Source organism: Rutidosis leptorrhynchoides, chromosome 9 (assembly GCF_046630445.1).
Source record: "Rutidosis leptorrhynchoides isolate AG116_Rl617_1_P2 chromosome 9, CSIRO_AGI_Rlap_v1, whole genome shotgun sequence".
NCBI classification, from domain to species: Eukaryota; Viridiplantae; Streptophyta; class Magnoliopsida; order Asterales; family Asteraceae; genus Rutidosis; species Rutidosis leptorrhynchoides.
The window spans coordinates 259,174,468-259,196,776 of NC_092341.1; positions in this window are offsets into that span (position 1 = coordinate 259,174,468).

The window sequence follows — 22,309 nt, forward strand, 5'->3', positions numbered from 1 at the left end:
AACAGTTGATCAAAAGTGGACTAGTGTCAAAAAATGACAGGGAAACACGGACAGTTTGAACAAAAAGCGGACAGTTTCCAGTAAACGGATGGAATCTCAAATATGGCACCCCAAACGAACAGAAGAAGATCCTTAATTCAAGTGTCAAAAATGAAAACTTAAATCAGTCAAAATATCAAGTATCAAGAATAAAGGCGGACAATGTCAGTAAACGGCCAGATTGAAGATTCAATCTAATTTAGGTATGTAATCGGAGATGCATCTTCAAGACGGACAGAAACCTGCAAGAACAAGTTAGTAATTCAAAAATATATACAAAGAACTTTTACAAGTGTCCGTAAACTTATTCAAGAAAATAAACGGTCACTGATGTCCGTTTATCTAAATCTGTCAACTCCAATGACTGAGAATCTAAAAATAGCCAGTAACAATCACCTTTGTAACCTAAAATGAACTCAAACATAGTATTAGAACATCAATGTTGATGAACAAAATCAGACATGATGATAAACGGACGGCAGTTACTTGTCCGTTTAGAGATGAAAACTCCAATTCTGAATCAAACACTGAAATTACACCGTCAAATTGATGTTTATACTTTTCACGAACACTTCTAAGAAATCCTTAATCCAAGAAAAGTAGAATTAAGTGAGAACTCGATCAAACTCTGAAAAATAGCTTCGAACTCATACTATTCGCCAAAATCGTCAAATTCATAGTGAGCAGTTGTAGAATTTCTCTCAAACCAATTGCAATCTATTCGTTGTATCTATAAACACCTTCGACTTGAAATTCAATCAATTCTAAACGTCAGAATTGAAAATCAAGTTATCTGTAAATGATCAGCAGTAAACGAACGAACTTAGAACTTCAAAATCAGCTCTAATTTTGTAATCTGGATCGATCTAACTTATGCAGATCACTACTATAAGCTCTGATATCAATTTTTAGGTCCTGATTACGTGTTTAAAAGTTGAAATAGGAGGATTGTCAAGTGTAGATCAAACACGGACAGGTAAATGGACAGAAGAATGAAAATGGAGAGAGAGAAAACAATTATTTCCACACCATCTTAAACTCGTATGAAGTACAATGGCTATGTGACTAGGATACTTAGGTGGAATATATAGCCCCCGTCTAAACCCCTATAACATTTTGAGTTTCTCACAACTTACACTACAAAATTAGAACTTAGGGTTCTAACATATACAATGCTAAGTCATGCGTAAACAAAAATAATAATATGATAGATATCCAAAACGTTCAAAAAGAACATTAAAAATGATTACAATGTCATATTCAGCATCTAGAGACCTTCAATGGCAAAATATTTGCAGAGACTTTCTCGTTAGGCAGTTTAGGGTGACTTGAGATTTTCAGCTAGGTCTAAAACTGAAAATTACTTGTCGTCAAATGCTACTCCATTTGGCGGAACATATTAATGAGTTAAAATGCCCGAATCGGATGATTATTTATGCGGTGTCGTTAGGTCGCAAAACGTCAATTCAGGATATCAACAGAAGAAGTTGATTGTTTAATTTATATATACTGAGACAAAATCTATTATTCCTTCCTATGGGTTAGTAAGAGAAAATATGACCTAGGGTCGTTCCTTGAGTGATCGAATTTGAAACGGAGCTTATTCAGATAATTTAGTAATTAAGATTGGGTTTGTACACAATTTAGTATCCAAGACTAGTGGCCAGGTACACCTTGTGTGGAGAGGCAGGATCCTTTTGGTCCCAATAAGTTGGCGACTGTTCGAAAAATCCAACAACCAAGTCCAACCGGTTTATTCTAGACACCACTTTATCCGGAATATCAAATTATGTAAAGGAAATAGTTAGGTTGATTTGATTTATAATTGTATTTAAAATATTAAAGCAATATAATTAAAATAAGCTAGCTAGCATGCAACAGCTAAGGACATAGAATACGTGGTTCACCATGATTTAAGATAATGTAGTGTCGGGATGATTGCGAGACACTCATTGGTTAGATATACGTTGGTGTAAACACTAGATTCCCTAGTAATTGATTTCTCGATTAGCATGTCACGAGGAACTAGGCTATCGTAATTATGATCGGATGGACTGTGCTCGACTCCCGACGCTTTATCTGGTTTAAGGATATAAGCAGCCCATCTTGGATGCAATGCATACTTTGGGCGCATGAATAAAGTAACATATCCTTATATAGATAATATCCAACCTTTCTTGACACCTTAGTGTATCACCCAAGTGCGTGGCTATGATTGTATTTCGAATTCCTTTCTGTCAATGGTTTGGTAAAATCTAAGGGTTTGTAGACAAATTAGAACATCTGATAGTTCTCAGTCATCCTTAAATATTTATAAGCTTATTTTGTATTGTAGTGCGTTAAACTCCCATTTATGACTTAAACCAGCCCTTACTTAAATCTACCCAATAAATTCCTTAGTTATCCACCATGTACTAGACTTATAGTGGTTCCATAGCTTCTAACCTTGGCCATGCTCACGTGGTCCTACAGTACGTCAAAACTGTACTCTACTGTAGCAACAGTTTTTCCTCGAGTCTTATACTCTTGACCAATATCTTGATCTGGTCTTACGGTAATTCCCCATGTATTTTATAGTATTTCCGATGGGTTCAAACCTTGACCAATGTATAAACACAGATAATTAATTACCTCATAGTTGTCGACTTTATAAAAGGTTTTAATCACGTTTATTGGTGGAAGGATGATAATTACGAGGTTTAATTTCATAGACAGAAAGTGAGTACGAAACGATAATCATCCCTAACTAACATTATTAAATCATGGCAAACAATTAAGCAATTACTCACACATCATGGCAACAAGCATTTCTAATATTAATAAATCACAACCATCGAACAACAATATTATAATAAATTAATAAAAGAAAGGATATATGTTACCGAATAATGTTGGCAGAATTACACTTGTATTTCTTCATAATATCCATAGCGTTACAATACATGAAAGCTTCTACTACTAACTACATACTATTCTATTAATCACTAGAGAGTGACAATATAGAGATAATTTTTTTTCCTAATCTCTGTACTTTTCTCTCTCTGGAATCTAGAGAGAGAAAATAGAGAGAGAACTAATCTCCTACTGATCACTAGAGAGCGACAATAGAGAGATATTTAGAGAGGGAAGTGAAGTACGTGTGTGTTCAAATAGTGGGATGAGCCACCTATCTATAGGAAAGCTTGATGGCAAAGTTGTAAATAAATGGCTGAAAAACCTCTGGCAAGTGGGATGGCAGGTGGTATGCATAGGGGGTATGTCTAAACCCCTGGAAAGTAGGATGGTAGGTGGTACGGCAGGTAGGATTTTCGTTGAAAATATGGTTGGCAAACGGCTGGCAGGCCGTTTGGCAAGCCGTTTGCTGGGCCCGTTTGACCAGTCAGCCGGTTTACCATGCCCATTTACCTTGGGCATGTGGCAGGCCATTTGCCATACTTGCAAGCCATTTAGTAGCCCGTTTAGCAAGCCGTTTTTCTTGCTGATTCGCTGGATCGTAACTTGATTTCTTGTCTTTCACCGTTTTTGCTCTAAAATCTTTGTTTTAGCTCCGTTTTTGACGATTCTTGAGCCCACAAGTTTGTAATTGAATATCCTACAACATGAGATTAAGTAAATAAACTTTTTAAAAAATTATAAAATAATTTATCTAAACGCAAGTTAATCGTTTTAGCCGGTTGTGCTCGTTTTTCCTCGTTTTTCATTCGTTTTTAGTGATTCTTGAAACATAGCATTTGTAATGACATAATCTACCAAATGAAGCAAATAAATGCTTACTTAGATGATAAATCCAATTACTTTATCATAAATAGGACTAATATTGGGGGTAAAAATGTGACTTTTTAGCCGATATCAAATATCTCAAACTTAGACTTTGCTTGTCATCAAGCAAACCTTTCTTTTATTTTGAGTTCAAGAATGCTTCTGAGGTTTTCTTTCTATTATTCAAGTGGCTTGTTATTTATTATAAGAGCAAAATCACACAAACCGTCTTCTAAAAGGGTATAGACTATCTCTGCAAGCATGAAGGGAGGTTACGTGACTTTGGCTTCCTTACACGGGTCACTCAAATCACTTAAGTGTTTGGGGTTCCCTATCAATCTATGAATTGAATTCGCTCATAACTAGTCATGTTGCAAGTATTGTCATAGGCTTGACCAAGAATCAAATCTCTACCGGTTAGATAAGGACGGCATTGATCTTCTTCCTATAATTCTTTCAAGAGGAAGAACGGGTTTAAAGGTTTATTTTTAGATAAAAGCGAAGGTTTTGATATGGCGAAAAGGGTGATTTTCAAATCATTGAAATTTAGAGAGATTCGATAGATTTCGGTTTCATGAGGATATACTTTTTCTAGGAAAGATGATACTCTATTTTTGTTGAAGAGTTCCTTTAGAGGGTGCTGATCTTCAGTGAAGACTTTGCTTCTTTTCTGCAATCCTTCTGGGTCACAATCTTCATTTTCTTGGGGATCTATGCTTTTATTCAAAGACTTTTCTCTTCTTTATTTTTGATACTTTTCTCAACAAATTTTTTTTTTCATATCTCATCTTCATAACTTTGTCTATTTCTTCTTTTGCCCAGAGAGAAAGGTATTTCACCAGAAATAGATCTTTTATAACCTATCAAAAACAGTATGGAATTTCAGAATTTTTCGACAAGTGTTTGAAGTAAACTTGGTCGATCTGTCTCCTTGAATTTCTAGATTTTGAAAATGAGAAAGAAAAGCGGGTGGAAAGGGTAACGTATTTGATAGTTAATTTGGGTAAGTATTTTCTGATTCATCAACTCTTTGACGTGAGTTGGTCGGTTTAAATGCGTGGAGTGGAAACGGAAACGGATGGTTTTTGTCTTCTCTATTCAGAATGATTTCGGAAGGAGTATCGCACCTACATCACGTATGGCGCTTACTAACCATTGGCCTCGAAATGTATGTCAACGTCAAGTTCTAACTCTAAATGCTAACATCGGCACTCTCAACGGAAAAGATAGTGAAGCATTAAAAATGAATGCTTATTGGGCCATTTTTGGGTGCCTCACAACAAATATATTGGGTCGATAATGCCTAGTCATGCAATGCTCTTTTAGAGAATCGGTTCATCCTTAAGAAGATTTATGTCCTCATTTATCTTAATTTTAGAACAAACAAGCTTGATTTTCGAAAGTACTTTTTCAGAAAGTATCATTTAGTCAAAATTTTTGAAAAATTTACGTTGAGGACAAAGAATCTAAATAGTAGGTATACTTAAAAATCTTAGTAAAATTTTTAAGTTAAGAACATTTTCCGAGCATCTCATAGCTAATTACGGTGTACTACACCGCTATGCCACACTTAGAGGAACATTGTCCCTAATGTTCATTCTTAGATTTTAGGGAGCTAAAATCCCACACTTAGAGCCTGAACATGTCGGAAAATGTATCTAAGCTCAATATTGGGTTGGAATCCCACACTTAGTGATAAGCTTAGGATAGGGTATAGTTTAAGCATTTAATGAAGCAAAATAAACAAATGAAGAGAAAGAAACGAATTACTCTCCTTGGGTGCGGTTGTGAGCTGAGGATCTGAAAGTAGAATGAGTCGGAACCATCTTCTACTGGATTCGAATCGGTCTTCTTGAAGTGTACTCTAGCTCATTAGGGCGTTCTCATCCTCCATACAACATCTACCAATACTTGAAATGAAATAATCAACGAGTTTCCTTGTTGTTTCATCATTATTCAAAAAGTCTCCACCATAGGCATCAATAACTGTCTATTACTTGTAAAAAAGGAAAAGATCAAACCTAGACAAGTGATTAAGCTTTAGGCCATAGACTCACTGATTTGCGTTTTGATGAAAAGGTTATTTGAAAACTTGTGAGTTTCAAAATTAGGTTTTTGAAAATTCAACAAATCAGTGTATGACTAAAAAGCTTAATCCCACACTTAAAGTGTTGACTGCCTTTGATTTTAAGACTTCTGAAATAATGTAGCAAATAGCGCATTTAAGCTCAAGACAAGTCCTAAGAAACGTTGAAAACTTTATTTTAAGTTTCACTTCTCACTTATTAACCTAATTATCCTAATCTAACTACTACTAAAGCTATAGAAAAATAAACACATGGGTTGCCTCCCAAGAAGCGCTTGTTTTTGTTCGAGTTACGAGCCTGACTCTAGCCTTATTTCTCAGGAAATCTAGGCGGCTCCCTTGCATCCATCAGTGGACACAAGAGGTAATATTGGAACATACCGACGAGATTGAAGCAGACATAGAATAAGGTATTTCCAATGAGAGGACATAGAATGCTTTGTTTAACTTGAGGCATAACAAAGCTATCAACTTCTTTTACCTCCTTGATTTGTGCGGGTTGGTCAAACGGGTCCTCATCACTCCATGGTATGTATGTCATTATGTATTTGAGTGATGGTTTATAGCGTAGCCCTAAAACAAAACCCGTCTTTTTTCTTTGTGACTTCAGGTTGGTCGTAATGTTGTACTCTAAGGATGGAGATGGGACGATGTCCATTGACGTCTCCAATATGGTAGCAAAATTAACCACTACTTCGGCGCTAGAATCCTGCATCTCTTTCTTCTCATCCGGGCTTTCCATTTCAATTTCTTCATCCACCTCCTCGTCACTCTGGTTGGGAGATTCAAGAATAATTGGTTCAGAGAGTTCTTCTAGAACGAAATCCTCTCCAGTCACTAAAAGATCAAAATAAGGTGGGAGTGAAGATCGGGTTGGTGTGAAGTGGTTATTCTTCTTGTCTTCTACTTCTATCTTCTTCTCTTCATTCTCGGAATAGAAGGTGACTTTTCTAGTGGAGATGGTATTTATTTAGGCGTTCCCATCAGAAGGACATACAGACTCGTTGATCGTGAAACTGACCTCTTCTCCACGGGCCCTCAAGGTGATAGTCCGTGAATAAACGTCGAAGATCGCTTTGGCTGTATTCATGAAAGGCCTTCCTAAGATGATAGGGGTTTTCATGTCTTCTTTATAGTCCATAACCACAAAGTCGGTCGGAAAAAGGAATTTGTCGACCTTAACCATGACATTCTCAGCTATTCCCTTAGGATATCTAGTGGATGGGTCAGCTAGCTGGATGCTCATTTTGGTAGGGTTAAAGTTTCCAATTTCGAGTCTCTGAAACAGTGATGGCATGAGATTGATGCTGGCACCAAGGTCAGCGAGAGAATAGATAGTACCAGATTGGTAGATAGAACAAGGAAGGGTAAATCGTCCAGTATCCCCTAGTTTTTCAGGAAGAGTATTTAAGAGAATGGCTGAACAATCCGCGTTCAGCGGGACATTGGGTACTTCAGGTACCTTATCCTTGGTTGATAGGAGTTTTCTAAAATACTTCTTACTACGAGGATTTTAAACACAGTGTCCAAAAATTTACCGTCAAGCTTGAAAGATTTCATCTTATTATGTCTTTGCTTGAGACGGTCCGGAAATGGAATGGGTGTTTTAGGTGATGACTCAATGACTACTACCGAACGGGTTTTAGTTAATTTCTTCTCCTTAGAAGAAACTGAAGGTTGGCTATGTGCCACCTTTGTGTCATTTTTAGGACAACCTAGAGAATCGAGACGTTGATTTAGTTGGCTTATTTGATTTTCAAAACCACTCAAGTGATTAGTCATGACTAAGTTAGCTGTGTCTTGTCTTGCTGTGATCATGTTGATGATACGCAGTAGGCATCGTCTGGACTTATCTCTTGTGGGGTAGTGGATTTGGTAGGTGGGTTGTGCGGATGAGCTAGGATCTTATCGGAGTAAACAACATAGTCCTCACACTTAGCCTCGTATACCTTGCACGAATGTGGTTCAGTACAATTCTGGCATAATTGCACTTGAGACACATGTTGCGGGAGTTTCTTTAGCTCTCCAACTTCTTTGGTGAGGTTTTCTATTTGGTCCGAGAGAAATTTGATGGTTTTATTTTCGATCGGGTCGGAGGCGGAAAGCGATGTTGCTAATGAAATGTGCTCTTCCATGTTCCAATCGTGATGGTGCATACTCATCTCCTCGGTCAATCTCCGGGCCTTGTTAGCAGTGAATTTCATGAAGTTTCCCTGAGAAACAGCATCAAGAGTAGAATTGTTGTTCTGATTCAGACCTTTGTAGAAGGTCAAAATCTGATCAGAGCTCTCAAGACTCTGGTTTGGGAATCTTCAAAGCAAAAATTTAAGTCTATCCATGCAGTGTAGAGTGATTCATTGGAAGCTTGTTGAAAGTTTACGATATCATTCCTAAGTCTGATTTGTTTTGATGGGGGAAAGTACTTGATTAAGAAAGTTGTTGCCATTTCCTCCCATGAGGTGATTGATATCGGCTAAAAAGTCATGTTTTTACCCCCGGTATTGAGTCCCAAAAAGCATAAAGTTCAAAACTTTGTCGGCAAAATAATCATTTTTCCAGTTAGATTTGTAGGTAAAGCAATTACGAAGACGACGCAAAAAGAATCGAGAAAATTGGAGCTAAAACGAAGATTCTAGAGCGAAAACGGTAAGACAAGAAATCAAGTTACGATCCAAGGAATCAGCATGCCAAACGGGTTTCCAAATGGCCTGCCAGTTAGGAAAACGGCCTGCAAAATGCCCAGATCAAACGGCCCCTGCAAACGGGCTGGCTTGGCAAACGGGCTGGCTTGGCAAACAGCCTGTGCAAACGGCCTGCCAAACGGCCTGCCAGCCATTTGCAGGCAAAATTTAATTCTATTTAAAGGCTTTTTGTCATCCAATCTCAACACACTTCTCTTCACTCTCTCATTACAATACACTTTCTCTCACTAGAGCTTTCAAGGCCTTCTCACCTCCGAGCGGGAAATTAAGTACCCGGAGGCGAACGCTGAAGATTGTAATAGGAGCGGTCTAGAGGATATCAGCACTTGTAATGGTCCAGATCTTGTCTGTAAACGGTGAACGCTTTCCTTAATTTATTAAAGTTGTCTTGTTATCTTAAGATGCTTTCATCTTGCATGACTATCTATCTGTTGCAAATGTTTATTATATGTTGAATACGTTATCTGAAACTTATGCTATTGTTATGCTAAAACCTTGACGGTTTAGAAGTTTAATTTACGGATCACCCTTTCCACTTATTCACGTGGCTATAACCTAGTATTAGGACCTGGTCAACCCTAGGATACGGGTAAGTAGTTATGTGTGCTTAACGTCACAATAGGGATATAGTACCTATGTACGGATAATCATTTATTCGTCAAAGAAGAGCTGCCCATTTAGGTTGTGGTTAGAGTAGACAATATAGAGTTCAGTGAACACTGGTCTGCTTAAAAGCATGATTCGCGTCAGAAGCAACGTTCTTGAGATATTGTAAGATGATCCGGGGTTGAATAAGTGATCGCAAAAGGAGAGACCTCTAATCCAATTAGCAGTACCTTAGAATATCTAAGATTGCACATCTGTTAATGTTAAGGCATAGCATAGTATCAAGTGGTGGAATATTACTTTAGTTAAACCAACTAGGATTAAGAAAAGCTGAGACTTTCCTTTAGGGATATACCACTTTGTTCATGTACCTAGGATTCTATCCGTAAGGTCGTTTAAACCCTCCAGGTTAACGTTGGGATTAGGGATATCCGTCTTAGCTAGAATCTTCAAAGCCTAAACTCTTAGTGAAAAATCAGTTGGGTTCATAGTCCAACTGATTGAGGTTTAGTGTTTATTCTAGAAAGTTAAGTCTTGTGATAATTCCCCATCAGAACCCTATTCTTCATACCTATCTACCCTTACCTTTATAGTTATACTAATATATGCATAATTAATCTTAATCTATCACCGCTTGTCACTAGGGTTAGCTATATAGGCATTTTGGTCCCACGTTACTGAGCAAACATACAAATATACGAACTTGAGTTATATTTACCACTTACTCGTTAAAAGGAAGACAAGTATGTGAGTTATAGCTAGGAAACTCCAGCTAAATATAAATGATAAAACCATTACTCCTTTGTGGTAGCTAATTCTGACGTGTTGCGACCTAACGACACCGCACAAATAAAACCGTTCATTTTAGCCATATCATGAGGGTAGTGAGTTTTTGGCGCCGCTGCCGGGGACTTATTTTCTGTTTGTTAAGGTAATCGTTGATTCTGTCAAGATATCCGAGATTCTTGAGTGGTGTTTAAGAAAGGCAATTATACACGGACTTGGTTGTTGGATTTTCCGAACAGTCTCCAATTATATTGGAACCAAAAGGATCCTGCCTCTCCGTTGTCGGCCTGGCCACTTGTTTCAAAGATAAATTGACTGAAACCACACATGCTTAACAAACAGGGAGTTTGTCAATATAGGATTTAAAGTCGCCATTACAGTAAACCCTTTTTAAAACTATAAAAACAAAATATTAATTATGGTCTTAATTTATGTAGATTTCAACTTAACCGACTACGAAGAAAGTGCGAATGGCAGTTGCTCTCCCACAACTTCGGAAACCGAAGAAGTTTTCCTTTATAAAACAAAAACAAATCTAAACCCTAATGAATCTCATCAAGAATTAGTTCTTGATTCTTGCAGTCCAAGAAGCCGGTTAATTTCATCTGACTTTGAGATTTCATTGCTTTTGGATAAGTTTTACTCAAATGAACCAGGATTTGACCCTCTTCACGATCCAAAATAGAAACTCAGCCTTAATGAACTCCTGATTATGGAAGATGAAATACAGGAAGAATATCCAACTATTTTCAACTATCCAGACTTGTTTGAATTTAATCCCAATGAGATACGAAACACTGATAAAACAAAAGCTCCGTTTACTGGAAATCTGTTAAATCCTAGTAGAAGGTTAGACGTCTATAGAGAATTCATTAGGCACCTATATTCCTCAGACTTCCCGTTCTCAACATTTCAAATCAATCTGTTAAAAGAGCTGCGTTCTCAAGTTCGTTCTCTTCACAAATTGTTAAAAAAATGTGGGGATGATATTTTCGTCAAGTATCGGGATGCAGAAATTAATTTCTAATTTGATTTAGAGTCATTCGTCAGTTTTCTCCCTCACTTTACCAATAAGGAAGTTTCTCCAATTCATCTAAACCGTTACGTCGCCGCAATGATCTCTGAATTGGAATTTTGGGTTGAAAACAAGAAACCTAACCTATTTCAAGATACAAAAATCGAGATTTCTTTTACTTTGATCTAGCCTCATTTCTTATCAAAAGATTAATTGAAGTTTTTTCGAATTCCACCGAGGAAAGAATACATCAGAATTTCTTCGCTAAAAGAAAGGAAATATATTCTGAACTCATACAAATCCTCACTATGTCAAAATTTCCATTTACAACCCCGCAAAGGAAGATCATTCGGGAAATATCTACAAATTTTAAATTTACTATCGGTGATCCTGACTGTGCGGAAGATCTTTTATTTCAAGACATAGTGTCAAAACTTCTTTTTGAACTTAATTATCGAGATACTGAACCAAGGGACGGAATTTCAAACGTTAAAAAACTTAGAAGGGCTTTGGTTAAACTTATGGACGATATCGGGGATTTACAAAAGCGCGAGCGTAAAATGCTAAGTGATTTTGAAATATATTCAGTACACTCCGCTGATCTACTCTGGATGGTCAAAGAAGCTTTAAACTTGTTTTTCTTTCCGCGTCATTTCTGGAACTTAGTTGTGGAGCCTATGTAATTTGAGTTATTAATAAAATAAAATATTTTAATTTACTCCTTCTATTTGTCTTTTAAATTATAGTTTAATTAATATAAATAATCGGATTAAGATTCATAGAAAACCTTTACCTTTTTATTAACCGAGTTAAAATTTTAAAATTTTAAAAATATAAATTTCGCGAGTCGGGTCGGAAAAATAAGCCCGCGAGCCACACGGGCCCAATTTTTCTCCTCTTTTCTTCTCCTCCTCTTCTTTCTTTCTTCTTTTTCTCTTTTTCTTCTCCCTTTCTGTGTTCTTCGGCCGACGCTCTAACCCACCACCACCATCCTCAATTCTTCATCAAATTAACCGATTCAAAGCTCAAATCCTATTCTCTCGTGCCTCCTAAACACGTTTTCATCATCAATTTGGTGTAAAAGGTACCCTTTCTTGGTCAAAATTCGAATTCTCTCTCAAAGTTAAAATTTTAACTTTTGAGAAAAATTGTGTTTTATGCTCAATTTTGGATTCCTTTATGCTTAGTTAGATAATGTGATTGCTATGTGTTAGTTTTTAGGCTCGATTGAAGCGCCTTGGATAGTTTTTAGCTCTCGATTCGTTAGTTGAGGTTTTAGGGTAGAAATTGGTGAAATTCTTGGAAAATTGATGTTTTGCTAGCTTAATTAGGATTAGTGATTCATTTAGATTGCTTAGAAACTAATTTTGGAACAATATATGCTTGTTTGCCTAAATTTGACATTTTGGTTAAACTACACTTAATTAGGATTAGAGTTTTTCCTATAGTTAAAATGTTTTTAAAACTTAGGATTGCTTTAAAACTGGTTCAAATAAAGATATCATTGATTTGCTCATGAAAATGTAGCTTAGTCTTTGATTTTCCTTATTTTGTACGTTTTGAACAAAATGTATATTTTTCGGTAAACGGCCTTAAGCTTTGACTTAAAAATGTTATAGCTCAAGTTAGGTGATTAAAAATATTTAAGGTAATCAGAAATGGTCATTAGAACCATTGTATGCTTAAAAATTATCACATTTAGATCAAAATTGCTTATTACGACTAATTCGCTATAATTATTATTTTTAGCATTATTTATTGTAATCACGGGTACACTTTGAATTTTGCTTAAAAATAAGTTTGTAGCTGGATTAGATATTATTTATGGTAATTTTGGCTATATTTGGCTAAAACAGGAATTTAGAAAATGCCATTTTTAAAGCCCTCATTTCGAATTTTTTTCGGAAAAATATATGCATTTTTAAGTTCTAAGTCTAAATTTTTTGGTACATAACCTACGGTACTTGACTTTCACAGATGGCTAATCGCATACCAGCAAAATATGAGTTGCCTCATTACCTTCACGGGCAAGATGATCCAGCAGATAATGAGCCATTTATGAGAACCTGGATTAATCGGCCGAAAGGGGCTAACAAATATATTAACTGGACGATTATGGAACAGTGTGGATGGGCCGAAGAGCTTAGGGCAATCATGAACTTTAGGGAAATCGGGAGAACACAAAGAGCCTGGCAAAACTTGTTTGAAATAAATGAGAAAACATACAATGAGCCATACGCGGAATTTGTGGCTACTTGGAGGTTTGATTCGGACGTTGATCAAGAGGATTACGGGGATCAAGAGTGTATCCATTTTCGCCACCAAAATCAGATATACCACCTATCTCTTGCACGGTTTGCAAGGTATGTGGAACTGTACAAACCGTCACAGCTCAACAGTTCTTTATTCAAGAGGGGTTACACCACCTTGAACAACATAGATTACCAAGCTTTCTGGTGCGAATACACCTCCGATGATGAGCCGTGGAGATCAAGTAAAAAGGCTTCGAAATTCACCAACCCCGTACACCGCATCCTTCACCACCTTATCACTAAAACCCTTCACCCAAAATCCCAACATGGTGGTGCTGTTACCATTAACGATATGCGCCTGATGCACGCCATGATACACAACCAGAATATGTAAGTTGCGCACCTCCTGGCCCAGGCATTTACTAAAGAAAAGAATTCGGCATGGACAGTTGTGCCAGTTTTAGGAGCGGTTGTTACTAAACTCCTCCGTCGGATGCATGTTTTGGGGAGTATCGAGAGGTTTGGGTATAGGATTGGGGCTGAGTCGAAAGAGATAGGGTATAAGATACTGAAATCTTAGGAATACATTCGTATTGAGGGTGAACAGTTGATCATTGCAGCTAATCTGACAATACCAGATTCTAAAGACCGGACAGTACCAGGGGTGAGAGTAACAGGGATTAGGCCTGATACAAGGACAAGAGATGGTAGGAGACGGGGAGGTTCTCAGGAACCAAGAGATGAGGATGATCCCACCACACAGGGACGGCCCACTGACACCCGTCGACACTCATCAGTAGGTGAAGGGGTTAGGTCGCGCTTTCCGCCATACCACTATCACTTGGGAGACTTGCCTGGGCATGAGAGTTGGTTTGCCCAGTACGCTATCTTTCAGAACCTGGATCACTTTACGCACTACGCAGGCAGACATCTTAATGTTCCGCCATACCCTCACCAGTATCCAGTGATGTATGCCCACAGGGACCCCAGAGGTGCATGCCCGAGTCGTCAGAACACAGGACCCCCATCTCCTCCTCCTCAGCATCAGTACACGCAGCATACAGTCATCCCATCTCCTACTAGGGAACCGAGCACAGGGGCAGTAGGTTTTGTTGATAACCTGTTTGACACCTCCCATTTGCACACTCACAGAGATACATTTGCCGACGCTCAGGCTTCCGTATGGGATCAGGCTGCAAGTCACTATATGACTGAGGGAGTCACGCAGGGTATAGATAGTATGGGTATGAACCCACATTTGGGAAGCGATTTGCAAGAACGGCAGAATTGGCGTACGGGGCCTATGATTCATACGAGTACATCATCGCTTACAGGACTGATCGCACGATCAGATGAGATTCAGTTCAGGGTATCTTCTAGGATGAACACGGCGGAATTAGCACAGCAATTCGCTACAGATGAGGAGATGACTGATGAAGGGCAATCAGCCTTTCAACCAGCGAGACAGCCCCACACCAGCGTATCGTATTCCTTACCCTACCCTCCACCTCAGCCATGACTGTATTTATTTCTGGAATATTTGGATAATTACTTATGATACTCTATTACTTTATGTTTGTATGCCCGACTTCGGGCATAGCTATTTTTTGTTTTTAGTATGTATGGTATTTAGAATAACAATTGCATGAATAAAACGTCACAAACAAACGATGATCAAGACCATACGAGATGGAAGCACGACTTGGAGCAAGGACGAATCGAACGAGGATGACGCCAGCACAAGGATTGAAGACCCCATAGTTGGCACGCCATCCGATTGCACACCTTGTGACCATAGGGGAGTACTACGTCTTCACCACTTTTTCAATAGAATATACGCAAACTACTATACCACTTTAAAAAACTAAGTGTGGGATTGGCAACCTCACCAACATAAACTTTTAATAAAAAAAACGCCTCTTTCAAAACCTAAAGTGTGGGATACGCCGTATCCCTAACATTGAGGACAATGTTATTTTAAAGTGTGGGATAGCAAATGTTGCACATAACGATTCTTGTAAAATCCTCAAGTGTTAGAAAAAACTAAATTTTTCCTAAAAATTTAAAACTTTTCGAACTATAAAAACACCAAGGATTATAAAATTCTATAAAAGATCAAAAGTTTTTTGCTACAAAATAGACCAAAGAGTAAAACGAGGTTAAAACTTTTTGCGAAAATCAAATCAAGTATTCCAAAAGAGCATTGCATAACAAAAGGCGATATTCGACCCATTATAATTGTTGTGAGGCACCCCCAAACAAGGCTTTATAAGCACTAATTTTTAGTACTTCACTATATTTCCGTTGAGCGCGCCGATGTTAACATCTCGGAATCAGAACTTGCTCTTGATCTACATTTCAGAATCACACATTTTGACGAGGATTAAGTTAAAACCTCAGCTACTCGTGAAGACAAAAACACCCCCATTTCACACATCCATCTCCATCTCTGCTCTACAATTCCATTCACCACTACCCATCCATTCTAGCCACCTCATAAATAATGAAATAAACCCCGATAAAAATCATTTCTTTCGGAAAAACCTCTATAAAACCACTTCAGAAAACGCGAGCACCCAAGCTAAACTATCAAAAAGACCGCCAAAAGGAGACCTCGAAGAAAGAAGCAAAAGATGCTTGCCAAAAAAAATAAATAAATAAATAAATAATAATAAATAAATAAATAATATATATATATATATATATATATATATATATATATATATATATATATATATATATATTTGAGTTCTAATAAAAGCAGAACTAAAGAAAGATTCGAGAAAAAGAACTCCTGGCAGTCAAAAAGAGGGATGCTCGATCCTGAAATTCCTGACAAAAAGCTGAAAGGGATCATCGAAAATTTGATCTTTCAAAGAAACTCCTATCTACAAAACCCTTCACATCCCAGAAAACCTCCGAACCACCATCTCTTCACGGTACAAGCTGAATTCATAACCGAAAGTTCTCTCAAAATAAGTGATGGAGATTTGAGTCTCGATCAAGCCTATGACGAAGAATGTTAGCATGACTGGCTATGAGCGATTTCATTTCTTAGATCTATAGGACACCCAAAACACTTTAGTGAATTGAGTGACCCGAGTGAGATAGCCTCAGTTATGTAACCTCCTCGCATGCTTGCGGGAAAAAGGTTTGGGAATAATAAAAAGAAATAACACCAAGTTTTCGCTCCTCCGTCTTGCGAAACAAAAATCACTTGATCTCTACGAATAAAACTCCTCGATGTCTAAGTTCAAAAAGAACATTAAATATGTGTACAATGTCATTTGCGTCATCTTGACGACCTCGAATGGCAAGACACTTTCAGATAGTCTTGCTTGTTGGGCCATTTTTATGTGTCTTGAGAATTTCAGCAAAATCTGAAACCGAATATTATTCACTGCCAAATGATTTTTCAATTAGCGGTGCATAGGGATGTCATTGGCCATCCGATCCGGTGGATATCCATCTGATCCACCTGGTTCGTCATGGATATGGATAATCTAAATGGATATGGATACGGATATGGATAAATCTAAATGGATATGGATATGGATACGGATGAAAAATATCATTCATGGATATATCCATTAACACCCAAAATACATATATAAATACACAAATATAGATATATGCAAACACATTTACTATTACATATGCATTTAACAATAACCACACATTTTACTTTCAACCATATAATGAATTACCTATGATATATTACAATAAAACACAGATATCTTATCAAATAAATATACAAGCTACACATTAAATTTATCATAGTTCATATTTAATTTATCATAGTTTATGTTTAATAGTATATTTAACGAATTATGTTGTATCTTCGACAAAGATTACATGGTATATATATGTTTGTTGTATTACGTTTTTGTTTACACTACATATTAGGAAATTTTAGAATATTTTTTTTAATATCCAATGGATATCCATTAACCCGCTTAATCCATTGGATATGGATATGGATGGATGAACGGAAATTAAATGGATATGGATATGGATATGGATGTGGATGAATAAAAATTAAATGGATATGGATATGGATGTGGATGAATAAAAATTAAATGGTTATGGATACGGCCTCACCCGATCCATATCCGATCCATTTTCATCCCTAGCGGCGCATATAAATGAGTTAAAATGTGTGTTTAGTGAAGTGACATTATATTCATTTTCGACATATAGACAACATTGAATGGCAAGATACTTTCACGGAGTGTTGCTCCTTGGGACATTTTTGGATGATCTTGAGAATTTCACAGAGTGTTGAAACTGAATATTACTCACCGCCAAATGCTATTCTATTTGGCAGTGCATATTAATGAGTTAAAATATGTGTTTAGTGAAGTAACATTAGATTCATCATTATATTCGTTATACATAACTAAAATGTGAGTGAAATAATAGACTTTAAAACTATATATATCATGCTAAGTAATGCCTACACACAAATAATAATATGATAGAAATTCAAAACATTTAAAAAGAACATAAAAAAGGAGTACAATGTCATTTTCGACATCTACACGACCTCGAATGCCAAGGCACTTTTACAGAGTGTTGCTGATAATGCTAAAAATGAACATATATTTCATAGTATTATCCCTCAAGAAAGACAAGCTTTTAGTTGCAACTGTTCTATTTACAAGTGATATTCATTTAAATAATAAAAGGTGAAACCAAAAAGACAGATTCGACGAATTGAAGACGCAAACGACCAAAAAGCTCAAAAGTACAATGTACAATCAAAGTGGTTCAAATTATTGGTGAGAAACGTCTCAAAATTACAAGAGTACAAGACGCGAAACACAAAATACAAGTTATTAAATTGTACGCAAGGACGTTCGAAAATCCGGAACCGGGACCAAAGACAACTTTCAGTGCGCGACGCAACGGACCAAAAATTACAAGTCAACTATGCACAAGAATATAATATAATATATATATAATTATATAAATTATATATATATATATATATTAAAAAAATACAGCAGCCCACGTTTAAATCAAGAGATGAGCTGTATTCCATACCTCCGCACTCGCGGTACTTTTGTGAAGGAAACTTCAGCACTCGCGGAGGTCTACAGTGAAGTCAGGATCTATAAATTCAGCATTTTCGGACGTTTTATTTACACATATATTTATTTTATTTTCTTTTTCTTAAAAACCCCATGTACCAAGTATCACTCCAATTAGTAATCTCAATTTGTAATTTTAATTTTAAGTTAGTGATAATAATAAGGTTGGGTTAGTCGAATGTTTTAAGGTCTTGTAAGTCGGAACTCTGTCCGTGTAACGCTACGCTATTTTTAACCACTGTAAGTTATGTTTATGTTATTTTCATTAATGTCTCATAGCTAAGTTATTATTATGCTTATTTAAGCCGAAGTAATCATGATGTTGGGCTAAAAATATTAAAATTGGGTAATTGAGCTTTGTACCATAATTGGGGTTTGGACAAAAGAACGACACTTGTGGAAATTAGACTACGGGCTATTAATGGGCTTTATATTTGTTTAACTAAATGATAGTTTGTTAATTTTAATATAAAGATTTACAATTGGAAATACCTATAAATAACCATATACACTCAATCGGACACGATGGGCGGGGTATTTATATGTACGAATAATCGTTCATTTAACCGGACACGGGAATGGATTAATAGCCACTAGAATTATTAAAACAGGGGCCAAATTATATACAAGGACACTTGGTGTAATTGTTAACAAAGTATTAAAACCTTGAGTTACACGCAGTTGATATCCTGGTGTAATTATTAAACAAAGTATTAAAACCTTGTTACAGTTTAAGTCCCCAATTAGTTGGAATATTTGACTTCGGATATAAGGATAATTTGACGAGGACACTCGCACTTTATATTTATGACTGATGGACTGTTATGGACAAAAACCAGACGGACATATTAAATAATCCAGGACAAAGGACAATTAACCCATGGGAATAAACTAAAATCAACATGTCAAACATCATGATTACGGAAGTTTAAATAAGCATAATTTCTTTTATTTCATATTTAATTGCACTTTTAATTATCGCACTTTTATTGTCATTTTATTTAATTGCACTTTTAATTATCGTTCTTTTTAATTATCGCAATTTTATTTTATCGCATTTTTATTTATCGCAATTTCATTATTGTTATTTACTTTACGCTTTAAATTAAGTTATATTTATTTTTAATATTTTACATTAGGTTTTAACTGCGGCTAAAGTTTTAAAATCGACAAACCGGTCATTAAATGGTAAAAACCTCCTTTTATAATAATAATATTACTTATATATATTTTTGTATTTTTACAAATATAGTTTTAAAAAAAAATACTAATATAGCGTTAAGCTTGTTAAATTTTCCCTGTGGAACGAACCGGACTTACTAAAAACTACACTACTGTACGATTAGGTACACGGCCTATAAGTATTGTAGCAAGGTTTAGGCATATCCATTCTATAAATAAATAAATATCTTGTGTAAAATTGTATCGTATTTAATAGTATTTCCTTGTAAAAATTAATACTATTTCATATACCCCTCGCAGAACATCAAGTATTTGTGGTGCCGCTGCCGGGGAAAGTTCAACGCCGAAGTGAAACGCTATATAAAAAAAAAATTATTAAGTCGTAATCTATTTCTGTAAAAATATACGTTTTAAATATTAAAAATACAAGAAAAATAAAAATATATCTATATATTTTTAAGTTTAGTTAAATTAAAAAGTTTATTTTTTTTTATTGTGAAAAAGTTATTAAAAAAAGTAATAATTTATAGGTATATTTTATATATATTAAAAATAGAAAAATTAAAAATAAAAAAAATATAAATAAAAACACTGAACCGGCACGAGCACCTCATCTGATCTGTATCTGAGGTATCCGAACTCGCGGTACCTTTTGCCAACTAGGATCCGCACTCGCGGAGGGTACTGACAGGTCAAACCTCAAACAGCATTAATTACGATTTAGGGTTTAATTTAATAAATATTATTATTATTAAACCCTAATTAGGGTTAGTTATTTTATTAATTAGTTTTAATTTTATTTAATTTGTAATATTTAGTTTAAATTAGTTTTATTATTTATAAAATTAATACTTTTATAAAAATAATAATATAAAAATAATATTTTTATAAAAATTGTATTTTTAAAACTTTAAGTTTTATTTTTAAAAATTTCGTACCTTTTTAATCGTTTATTCGTAATATTTGTATTTTTCGTTCGTATTTAGTTTTAAGTCATAGTTTGTGCCATAGTTATTTTTACTTCTAGATTTTTAGGCTTTGCCGTAAAATCCCTTAACTGTTTTTTCTTTAGACTAAGATTTAGGTGCTTTAGAATTTTGCGACGCCGTTTTTATATTTTAGTACCTTTTTAAGTTATTGCCGTTTTGGGATATAGTATTCTTTTAAGCTTTAATATTTTTAGACGCAACTTTTAATTTTTAATTTTTAGTTCCTTTTTAAGTTTCGACGCGCTACTTTCTTATTTTTATTTTTCGACGCATATTATTTTTCGATCTTTTATTTTTCGACGTTTTTCGACGCGCTCTTTTTCTTTCTTATTTCTCGACATTCTAGTTTTAGGACTTAGAATTTTCTATTTCTTCTCTAATATTTCTTTAAATTTCAAAACGAAAAATTATTTTAAGTGGTTAAATTGATAAACATCAAAATTTTCTGGTTCGTAGCAGTAGTTGGATTTGTACGTGGACCGGGTTATTGGAGCCAAACAGTACTCAATTATATTGAGACCAAACGAATCCTGCCCCTCTGCTGCATCTTTTGGCTATTCGAAACGTGGGCAAAATCAGAAAAGTCTATTAATTTGATAACTTATATATTTTTTCTTATTTTTATAACTAATAGGATATTCAGTGAATGCACCGAGCAAAACGTTCACCACCTTTTGTACGTTCACCACCTGTAACCATATCAAGACATCTAGCAAATATTATCGCCGTTGATTTTTCTTTAGAATCATCATCCAGTCAACCAAGTACTCCAATTCAAATTTCCGATAATCCATTTTTTGAACCCGACCTCACAATTGAGAATCCGGAGAATATTCAGGGACAATTCATAGATCCTGAACCATTAATCTTTCCTCCGGAACCACCAATCATTCAAATAGAGATTGTTGAGGAACCTACCATTAAATCGGAATCCTATAGTGATTCAGATTCAACAAATTCAGTCATGGAGAATCTGGAACCTCAAAGTATGTAAGACCGAATGAGAGCTAAAAGCACTGGCCAAGGTCACGCAATTACTCAACCTGACATTAATGGGCCAGATTATGAAATCAAAGGACAAATCCTACACATGGTAACTAATCAATGCCAATTTAGTGGTGCACCGAAGGAAGATCCAAATGAACATCTTCGTACCTTTAATAGGATCTGCACTCTATTTAAAATAAGAGAAGTGGAAGATGAACAGATATATCTCATGTTATTTCCCTGGACTTTAAAGGGAGAAGCCAAAGATTGGTTAGAATCGTTACCTGAAGGGGCGATTGATACATGGAACGTTTTAGTTGAAAAATTTCTTAAACAATTCTTTCCGGCATCTAAAGCCGTGAGACTTCAAGGAGAAATTGTTACGTTCACACAAAAGCCAAATGAAACTCTATATGAGGCATCGACAAGATTTGGAAAGTTATTGAGAGGATGTCCGCAACATGGTTTAGACACTTGTCAAATAGTACAAATATTCTACCAAGGATGCGACATCACTACAAGGAAAGACATCGATATAGCAGCTGGTGGTCCCATTATGAAGAAAACCGCAACTGATGCTTACAAAATTATTGATAACACTGCTTCCCACTCACATGAGTGGCACCAAGAAAAAGATATCGTTAGATCATCTAAAGCAGCTAGAGCCGATTCTAGCCATGACTTAGATTCCATTTCCACAAAGATAGATGCTGTCGAGAGACGAATGGAAAAGATGACTAAAGATATCCACTCAATACGAATTAGTTGTGAGCAGTGTGGAGGACCACATTTGACAAAAGATTGTCTCAGTAT